This window comes from Palaemon carinicauda, unplaced genomic scaffold, assembly GCF_036898095.1.
Source record: "Palaemon carinicauda isolate YSFRI2023 unplaced genomic scaffold, ASM3689809v2 scaffold1140, whole genome shotgun sequence".
Lineage (NCBI taxonomy): Eukaryota > Metazoa > Arthropoda > Malacostraca > Decapoda > Palaemonidae > Palaemon > Palaemon carinicauda.
Window position 1 is genome coordinate 22,501 of NW_027168639.1, and position 10,000 is coordinate 32,500.

Below are 10,000 nucleotides of genomic sequence, written 5' to 3' on the forward strand. Positions count from 1 at the left end.
ATAGAGGGAGGGTCAATCCTAAAATCGCGATAGGCACTTTGATTGACCTTAACCGTTCTCTCTTTGAATCTCTTACAAATGACACATTCTTTGATGACCTTTTTTACTACTGAAAAGTAATGTGGAATCCAAAACTTTTTTCTCATCTCTGACAAAAGGGAATAAACACCAGCATGAGAGAATTTCTCATGAAAATCTTCTATTACTAACCGAGTTAACTTACTGTGTTTGTGAAGCAAAATAGGAAAGTTGACAAAAGTATCTTTTCTCCATTTAGGCATCTTACTTCTAATTCTTAAGAGTCCATGATCATCAATGTATACATTAAGTTGAGCAATAATATTAGGAATATCCTTTACTCTCTTATTTCTGTTTTCTAAATACTGGAAAACTTCACCATACCAGATTCTCTGATCATTCCTTATGATATGTCTAGTAGCTTCCAAATGAAAGGAGGATGCATCACCAAAGTTAAAAGAAACTGAGTTTGCTCTTCTTTTGAGCAAAGCAATGAATTTAAGAACGTACTCGTGAATTCTAACAAGCTTAGAGAAACTGGAACACTTGTCCAGGACGACTAAATGTTCAGGGTTTGATTCTGCTAAGACTTGTGATTCACTTAATTTAGATGCAGAAATTGAGAAGGAATTTTCATTCAATGGATTAAAATTTGGATTGGGTAAAACTATATCAAATGTGTCAGCATTACTGCACAGTTCATCCCTTTCACATCTTAAAAATTCTGGGCCAGTGAAATAATTAGTTTTCAAAAGCTGTTTGTACGACATAGGCCTAGTTATACAATCTGCCGGGTTCAAGATACCACTGACAAAACAAAATCTAACTGGGTTATTTTCACAGGTCCTTTGAATGTGATCCAAACGATTCATGATAAAGACACTCCTTTTATTCATTTTATCTAATTTGTTCACATAAGAATTAATCCAGCTCAGTGAAACAATGATATCCGTATACAGTACTGATTCTACAATTCTAATAGGTTTAGGGCACTGAGGACCTGCCAAATCCTTACTCAAATCCAACAATGTTTCTGTTCCCAAAACTATCCCTTGGAATTCTAGAGATGGAATACTTTTGCTTTCTAACTGCTTGTTAACCAAGCGATTCTTTGCTAGAACAAAACTGACTTGCTTAGTTTCTATGCACTGAATAAAAATTGTTGTCCCATAGATTATTTTACTGCTGTCAGTAAATGCAATTAAACGATATGACCCATTTCTCTCCCCGACAAATCTAGGTACCTCAATTGGAGGAGTCATGTTAACTTGTTTGGCTATGTTACGCCATTCTCGTTGTTGCTCAATGGACAATTCTGTATCCCATCCTAGAGAAGTGTTTAATTGAAGTTCATGCATAAATAAACGAGCTCTGTTTAAAATAGGTCCATTGAAATTATATGGATCAAAATTTGAAGCAATGCTTTTCAATATCAGTCTCTTAGTGTTTGCTTTAGAGTCTAGCTCAAGTTTAGGAGAGGAAATACAATCTGTTATTCGGTTCCACTTTAAACCAAATATTTTTACTACATCAGGAGTGACTTCATCCAAATTCTTATCTATTTTTTCTTGGAGCATAACATCATTGGTAACGAATTGTTGTAATTCAAATTTATATGGATTAAAAAGGTTATCCAAGTTATCAAAACCCCAGTGTAAGCTTTCAGAATCATTTGCAGTGAACGCACCATTATCCATGTATATCAAAGAGTAAATAAGTTTCTTCAATTTCTTTAAGTTGTCCAAATCACCTTCTGTGTCTAGCATCAATATTTTGTACAAACCAATCATCAATATTGTTGGGCTGCACCTTAGCCCAAAACTTAGACGAAGATTCTTGTATGCTATAATGGTAAAATCTCCTTTACTTACATTTTTAAACCAAAAGAATAATAATTTACTTTGATCAGTTTCATTTAATGCTATCTGCTGGAAAGCTTTCTTTAAATCAAAGCACAATAAATGAGAATCAAACCTTAAAAGTAGCAAGGCAGTAGACAATTTCTGATTAATACAAGGGCCAGCCCACATTGCCTGATTGTGGCTAATAGAGGGGGAGCCATTACTTTGTTTTTCACACAAATTAGAGAGAAAAACCATTCGGCATTTAGTAGTACTGCGGTCTAACTTAAATATTCCCATGTGCGGCAAAAAACTGTACTCTGGGTGTTCTTCACAAAACTTATCCAAATTATCAATTCTTTCAATTAAGTTTTGAGCTACCTGAGTCTTTATGTTATCATCCATTAATCTCAAAAATTCATCATTCTTCGATAATTTCTTTAGGTTAGATTTCAAAATTTGCTTTGCTAAATTTGTGTTCTTTCCCAGCAAATGAGAAACACGACCATTCCATAAAAGTGGCATTACCAACCTGCCTTTTTCATCTCTTTGTATATTATTAAGTAAATACCTAACTAATTTCTTATTATGTTCAGTGCTCTCCCCATCTAAGTCAGTTCTATCTTTGTGCAAATAATATGAGCATTCTCGCTCTAAAATATGATCAGTAGCTTTTTTCAATTTATGCTCGCTGATCCTGCCATCATGATCTAAAATACAGATTGTAGGATCCTCTGCACTTCCAATACATCTAACACTAGACTTGAAACATGAAGTCATAGGAAATTTAATATTATCCAGTGATTTACCTTGCTCATCTAAATTCTCTTCCAAGCCAAAAAGTAAATGAGTATCATCATGCAGGCTAGGGAGAAATGTCAAATTTGCAATTAATTTCTCTATGTTTCCTATTAACATAATGCCAAATCTTGTTTCATAGTACACACACTGACCACTATGACCAAAACTAACCATCTTTTCCATGAGACAATGAGCTGAATTTGCCCCCAGGACAAACTGAATGTTTGATATGTCTTCTCTAGCCTCATCAAGAAACTCATCTAAAAGCTTATAACCATAATTTCTAAAACTTCTAACAACTTTACCAAGGCCGGGTAAATTCAAATTTATATCAATACCTGGGACACAAATAGCTTCTATATTATGCGCTGTCTCCCCAATCTTAACAGAAATTTGAACTATCTTGGTTCGATAGCATTTTGCTCCATTAAACCCATTGACAACAAGATCAAAATTATCTTTCACAACTTTGAAACACTGACCTTCTAAAGCACACTCAGAAATGAAATTAGCTTGGCTACCTGAATCCTTCAATCCTCTTATTTTACTAGGGCCCAAAGTACAAGAAAATGTGGGTAAAATTGAATTTATGCCCCCCTTACTCTGAAAGGAACTACCTGGACAAACTACCCCATTCTGTGTACTATTTTGAACATCTTTTGATTTACTCTTCTCGTTTTGCTTAGGGTTAGGAACTGCTTTTTTAGGATTACGCACCAAATCTCTGACCTCGGAACTTTCATGATTATCTGACAGGCAAAGAAAGGAGAAATGCCATCCCTGACAATGTTTACACTTTCTGGAAAATCTAAAATGACACAAGCTATCCAAATGCTCGATTCTTGCACATTTAGTGCAACCATTCAAAATGCTCAACCTAGCTATCTTTTCCTTAGCAGTAGCGAAATTAGGGCACTTATGGATTGGATGATCACCATTAACCTTATCACTACAAAGTGTGCAAGAATTAAAAGGATTGGAGCTTTTAAAATTAACCTCTGCTGCTAAGTTTGAACTTTTACTCAATCCCAGTTTATCTTGATGCCTTTCAGCAGAAGGCAGTTTACTTTTACTTAATTTACCAAGTTTATTTGCATTCTGATACCGTTCATTGGCTTCAAAAAAGTTATCAACAATTTCACTTGTAGTGGGCTTTGAATTGTTAGTAATTTGTATCAACTGATTTCTGAAAGTTTCATTCATTCCTCTTAGGAAAAAGTAATGCAAAACATCATCTATATCCATTTTCAAAGTCTTAACAGCTTCTTGTAATTTTCTAATATTACTAATATACTGAAAGGGTTCTGAATCATAACCTAACTTCAGCTCTTGAAGTTGTTTCATCACATTAAACTTTTGAGTTGGAACAGAGGCAAAAGCTGTTTTTAAGAGTTCCTTTGCATGGGAATAACCTTGTTTGTCTGCTTCTAAAGAGTCTATCAAAAGTAAAGCCTTGCCAGAAACCTGCTGTTTAAGTAACAACAACCTATCATAATCTGTGTAAGAAAACTTTCTAGTAGTTTCCTCAAACTGCTGTAAGAATAATTCCAAACTTTCATCATCAGAACTCTTAAATTTAGGCAAAGGTGCTACTGGACTTTTAAGACGACTAAGAGGAGTTTCATTCAGATTTTCACTTGTGCTTCCATTAACATTAACCTCTAAGAGCAGCAACATTTCAGAAATTTTATCTTTATATTCCTGACAAGAGCTAAATTCAATTTCCATTTCATTTTCATCTTCGCTCTCTGACCACTTCAAAGATATGACTTTACTATCAAACCCTTTAAGTTCTTCCTTAAAATTCTTAAGTTTTTCAACAAGATTTAACTTTTGTGAGCTATTATACTGCGAAAATTTATGCCTTTCATTAAATTGTCTAGTGACTTGATAGCGGATGTACTTCCGACTCATAACAAGAAGCCTAATGTCTGTCATGATTATAGAAAAATTTAATTCTAAACGTCAATGCAGCCTAACAAAAGAAAAAATTTATGATAATTATAGTATTCGGTATACTGATCAATAATAACAACAATAATCCAAATAAAAACCACCACTCCTACAATGCTACCCAAGTGCCACCAGTATTGAGACAGCCTTCAGAGCCCCACGTTGGGCGCCATTTCAAAAACATAAACAGAATATAAATTTATAACAAGAGCAGCGAGAGCAGAGTAACAATAACTTTAATGTCAATATTGGATAAAGAAACTTTGAAATTAAAAATATTAGATTCTTTATTTATATTGAATAAATATTAAATATGGCAAAGCAATGGAACTCTGATGGCTGAAGTGGAATCCTCAATCACTAGTGACTGCCTGTGGTAGAACCCACTCAACTCTTGCCTGTTTTTGAAAACTATGGATTCTGCAAACCACGAGAAAATTTCCATCAAAAACCTAATGTAAAATTCATCTAAATTCCCTTTATAAACAATAATGAATAATATACAATATATAACATCAAGTACAAATATACCAATACAACATTACATACAACTGAACTAGGTACCTAATAAATTTGCCAAGACCAGGAAGATAACTGAAGCCGATGATACTAGGCTACCTTCCAGCAAGCACAAGTAACCTAACCTAGTAACAAATGAAAAAATTAGGCTCACTAAAATTCTAAGTTAAGTAATATTAAATTACATATGAAAAAACAAACTCAGGAAAATAGAATCTGACACGGTATATCGATTTAAGCAAATTTGAACACCCACTAGGCTATTCTATGCACAAAACAATGATTTGAAATTAAGCTAGAAATAACACTAGTAATTTTATAATGAGCTTAAAATCCATAGAAAATTTATAATTAGGGTTGAAGACTTGAATAATTAATATTCATTTCAAATATTATAACCCCCTAACCAAAGTTGAACCATATGCCACAAAATCATAGGAAACTTACGGGGTTGGTAGGCCTTATCCTTAAAATCCCAATGCAAATTGAAGAGCAGCAGAAGATCCCATTGTTGAGAACTATGTATTCAGACATCTTGATATTGCACTCTTCATGGTAGCACTCGTGGTAAGCAATTGCAGGAGAGGTGGCTTTAAATTGAAGTGCTACTCCATCTTCATAGCACTTCTACACTCGAATAAAATATTATCCAATATATCCAATATGGCCAATATCACTGATCTGCCTCCTCACACTTCCCTCATTACCAGTAGGTGAAAATCTTTTCCCAAGGATGATGGAATCAGGAACTGCAAATATTAAAATACAGCCAGCAGAGCCATCTATGGACTGAGCATATTATCCTTGAAACTCCCAGTATTTCTTTTTGATTTTGCTTTGTATGGCAAAAGGGGGGTTTCAAGGATGAAACAAATATGAACATAAATAAATATACATATACACAATTTTATAAATTTTCTACAGAATTAGTATATAAAATAATTCTTCAACACTCCAAAGGGGGGATTCGAATTTAGTCAAAATTCGAATGGTAAAGGTAATGTTACAAAATTAAGTAACATTCTAAGGAGAAAAAATAAAAATTACCAACACCCAAATATATACTACATACTAATTTCTCAACATATCTCTTGTTCTTGCCTCACTAATGACAGCAGCCTCTCTCTTTTTTCTTTGGTGTGTACTACTGTCCTCTTTAATATCTGCCTTTTCTTCACTGTCATTAGTCACAGGGCTTAAGAGAGGTATTACTGAAGTAACATGCCGTCTTACAGTTTCACGAGAAGCTCCCTTAAACACAGCTATGTCAGTTACTTCATCCAAGTCATTTAATTTTACTTTTTTAACAATACCCATTGGGTAATTTGAAGGTTTCATGTGCGGTTCTTTTAACAGAACAATATAACCTATTTGAATTCTTTTATGTATCACTGGTTTATATCTGCTCCTTTCGTCTGTAGCTTATGACACTAAGTGTGCTATAAATTCTGAATTATAAATGTTAATAAGTCGAGACCTCACATTTCTAAGTTTTTGATACTTGTCTAAAACTTTGCCAACATGATCATCTGCCGTCCAGTTCAGATCTTCATCTGGATTGCCCTGCAAGTCAGGAATAATGTTAATAGACAACAATTCATGTCCATGAATTAATATTTCTGGTGTAAATGCATCAGGCACTTCATCTGTGATACTGTCTCTCAACCCTTCTTTGAAGGCAATAGGGCGCCTGTTAACTAAGTGAACGGTTTGCTCTACAAAAAACTCAAAATCACGGAAGTCTAACACATTATTTCTTAATGCTCCATAGATTAAACGCTTACTCATCTTAACACAAGTCTCAACAAGTCCTCCTGATTTGTTACATCCCTTTGGATACTGCTGAAACTTAATTGACTTTACACCATTTTCTTCAAAATATGCCTGACTCTCAGGATCACCCAGGAAATTAGTGACCACATTAGCTCCAGCTACCAACTGAGATCCAAGATCTGACAAGACTAGTTGAGGGATTCCATACTGATATGAATGCATTTGAAAAGCTCTTAAAAATTCTTTTGTAGTGAGATCTAAACAAATTTTTAAATTAATTGCCCTCGACCAGAGACAAGTTAAACATAGAACCCAAACTTTGCTCTTTTTACCATTAAGCTTAACGTTATACGGTCCAAAATGATCAATAAAAATATACTTGAATAGTATAGAGGGAGGGTCAATCCTAAAATCGCGATAGGCACTTTGATTGACCTTAACCGTTCTCTCTTTGAATCTCTTACAAATGACACATTCTTTGATGACCTTTTTTACTACTGAAAAGTAATGTGGAATCCAAAACTTTTTTCTCATCTCTGACAAAAGGGAATAAACACCAGCATGAGAGAATTTCTCATGAAAATCTTCTATTACTAACCGAGTTAACTTACTGTGTTTGTGAAGCAAAATAGGAAAGTTGACAAAAGTATCTTTTCTCCATTTAGGCATCTTACTTCTAATTCTTAAGAGTCCATGATCATCAATGTATACATTAAGTTGAGCAATAATATTAGGAATATCCTTTACTCTCTTATTTCTGTTTTCTAAATACTGGAAAACTTCACCATACCAGATTCTCTGATCATTCCTTATGATATGTCTAGTAGCTTCCAAATGAAAGGAGGATGCATCACCAAAGTTAAAAGAAACTGAGTTTGCTCTTCTTTTGAGCAAAGCAATGAATTTAAGAACGTACTCGTGAATTCTAACAAGCTTAGAGAAACTGGAACACTTGTCCAGGACGACTAAATGTTCAGGGTTTGATTCTGCTAAGACTTGTGATTCACTTAATTTAGATGCAGAAATTGAGAAGGAATTTTCATTCAATGGATTAAAATTTGGATTGGGTAAAACTATATCAAATGTGTCAGCATTACTGCACAGTTCATCCCTTTCACATCTTAAAAATTCTGGGCCAGTGAAATAATTAGTTTTCAAAAGCTGTTTGTACGACATAGGCCTAGTTATACAATCTGCCGGGTTCAAGATACCACTGACAAAACAAAATCTAACTGGGTTATTTTCACAGGTCCTTTGAATGTGATCCAAACGATTCATGATAAAGACACTCCTTTTATTCATTTTATCTAATTTGTTCACATAAGAATTAATCCAGCTCAGTGAAACAATGATATCCGTATACAGTACTGATTCTACAATTCTAATAGGTTTAGGGCACTGAGGACCTGCCAAATCCTTACTCAAATCCAACAATGTTTCTGTTCCCAAAACTATCCCTTGGAATTCTAGAGATGGAATACTTTTGCTTTCTAACTGCTTGTTAACCAAGCGATTCTTTGCTAGAACAAAACTGACTTGCTTAGTTTCTATGCACTGAATAAAAATTGTTGTCCCATAGATTATTTTACTGCTGTCAGTAAATGCAATTAAACGATATGACCCATTTCTCTCCCCGACAAATCTAGGTACCTCAATTGGAGGAGTCATGTTAACTTGTTTGGCTATGTTACGCCATTCTCGTTGTTGCTCAATGGACAATTCTGTATCCCATCCTAGAGAAGTGTTTAATTGAAGTTCATGCATAAATAAACGAGCTCTGTTTAAAATAGGTCCATTGAAATTATATGGATCAAAATTTGAAGCAATGCTTTTCAATATCAGTCTCTTAGTGTTTGCTTTAGAGTCTAGCTCAAGTTTAGGAGAGGAAATACAATCTGTTATTCGGTTCCACTTTAAACCAAATATTTTTACTACATCAGGAGTGACTTCATCCAAATTCTTATCTATTTTTTCTTGGAGCATAACATCATTGGTAACGAATTGTTGTAATTCAAATTTATATGGATTAAAAAGGTTATCCAAGTTATCAAAACCCCAGTGTAAGCTTTCAGAATCATTTGCAGTGAACGCACCATTATCCATGTATATCAAAGAGTAAATAAGTTTCTTCAATTTCTTTAAGTTGTCCAAATCACCTTCTGTGTCTAGCATCAATATTTTGTACAAACCAATCATCAATATTGTTGGGCTGCACCTTAGCCCAAAACTTAGACGAAGATTCTTGTATGCTATAATGGTAAAATCTCCTTTACTTACATTTTTAAACCAAAAGAATAATAATTTACTTTGATCAGTTTCATTTAATGCTATCTGCTGGAAAGCTTTCTTTAAATCAAAGCACAATAAATGAGAATCAAACCTTAAAAGTAGCAAGGCAGTAGACAATTTCTGATTAATACAAGGGCCAGCCCACATTGCCTGATTGTGGCTAATAGAGGGGGAGCCATTACTTTGTTTTTCACACAAATTAGAGAGAAAAACCATTCGGCATTTAGTAGTACTGCGGTCTAACTTAAATATTCCCATGTGCGGCAAAAAACTGTACTCTGGGTGTTCTTCACAAAACTTATCCAAATTATCAATTCTTTCAATTAAGTTTTGAGCTACCTGAGTCTTTATGTTATCATCCATTAATCTCAAAAATTCATCATTCTTCGATAATTTCTTTAGGTTAGATTTCAAAATTTGCTTTGCTAAATTTGTGTTCTTTCCCAGCAAATGAGAAACACGACCATTCCATAAAAGTGGCATTACCAACCTGCCTTTTTCATCTCTTTGTATATTATTAAGTAAATACCTAACTAATTTCTTATTATGTTCAGTGCTCTCCCCATCTAAGTCAGTTCTATCTTTGTGCAAATAATATGAGCATTCTCGCTCTAAAATATGATCAGTAGCTTTTTTCAATTTATGCTCGCTGATCCTGCCATCATGATCTAAAATACAGATTGTAGGATCCTCTGCACTTCCAATACATCTAACACTAGACTTGAAACATGAAGTCATAGGAAATTTAATATTATCCAGTGATTTACCTTGCTCATCTAAATTCTCTTCCAAGCCAAAAAGTAAAT

General features: G+C 34.1%; 1 long non-coding RNA gene across 1 annotated transcript; it reads right to left on the reverse strand.

Moving 5' to 3' along the window:
* Nucleotides 1–3,890: 3,890 nt before the first annotated feature.
* LOC137635337 (uncharacterized) lies at nt 3,891–6,639 on the reverse strand. The gene is made up of 3 exons (XR_011042651.1): nt 5,580–6,639; nt 5,178–5,257; nt 3,891–5,033 (listed from the first exon to the last, which is right to left on the reverse strand). It is a non-coding gene; the product is annotated as an uncharacterized lncRNA (long non-coding RNA).
* Between the last annotated feature and the right edge of the window lie 3,361 nt (nt 6,640–10,000).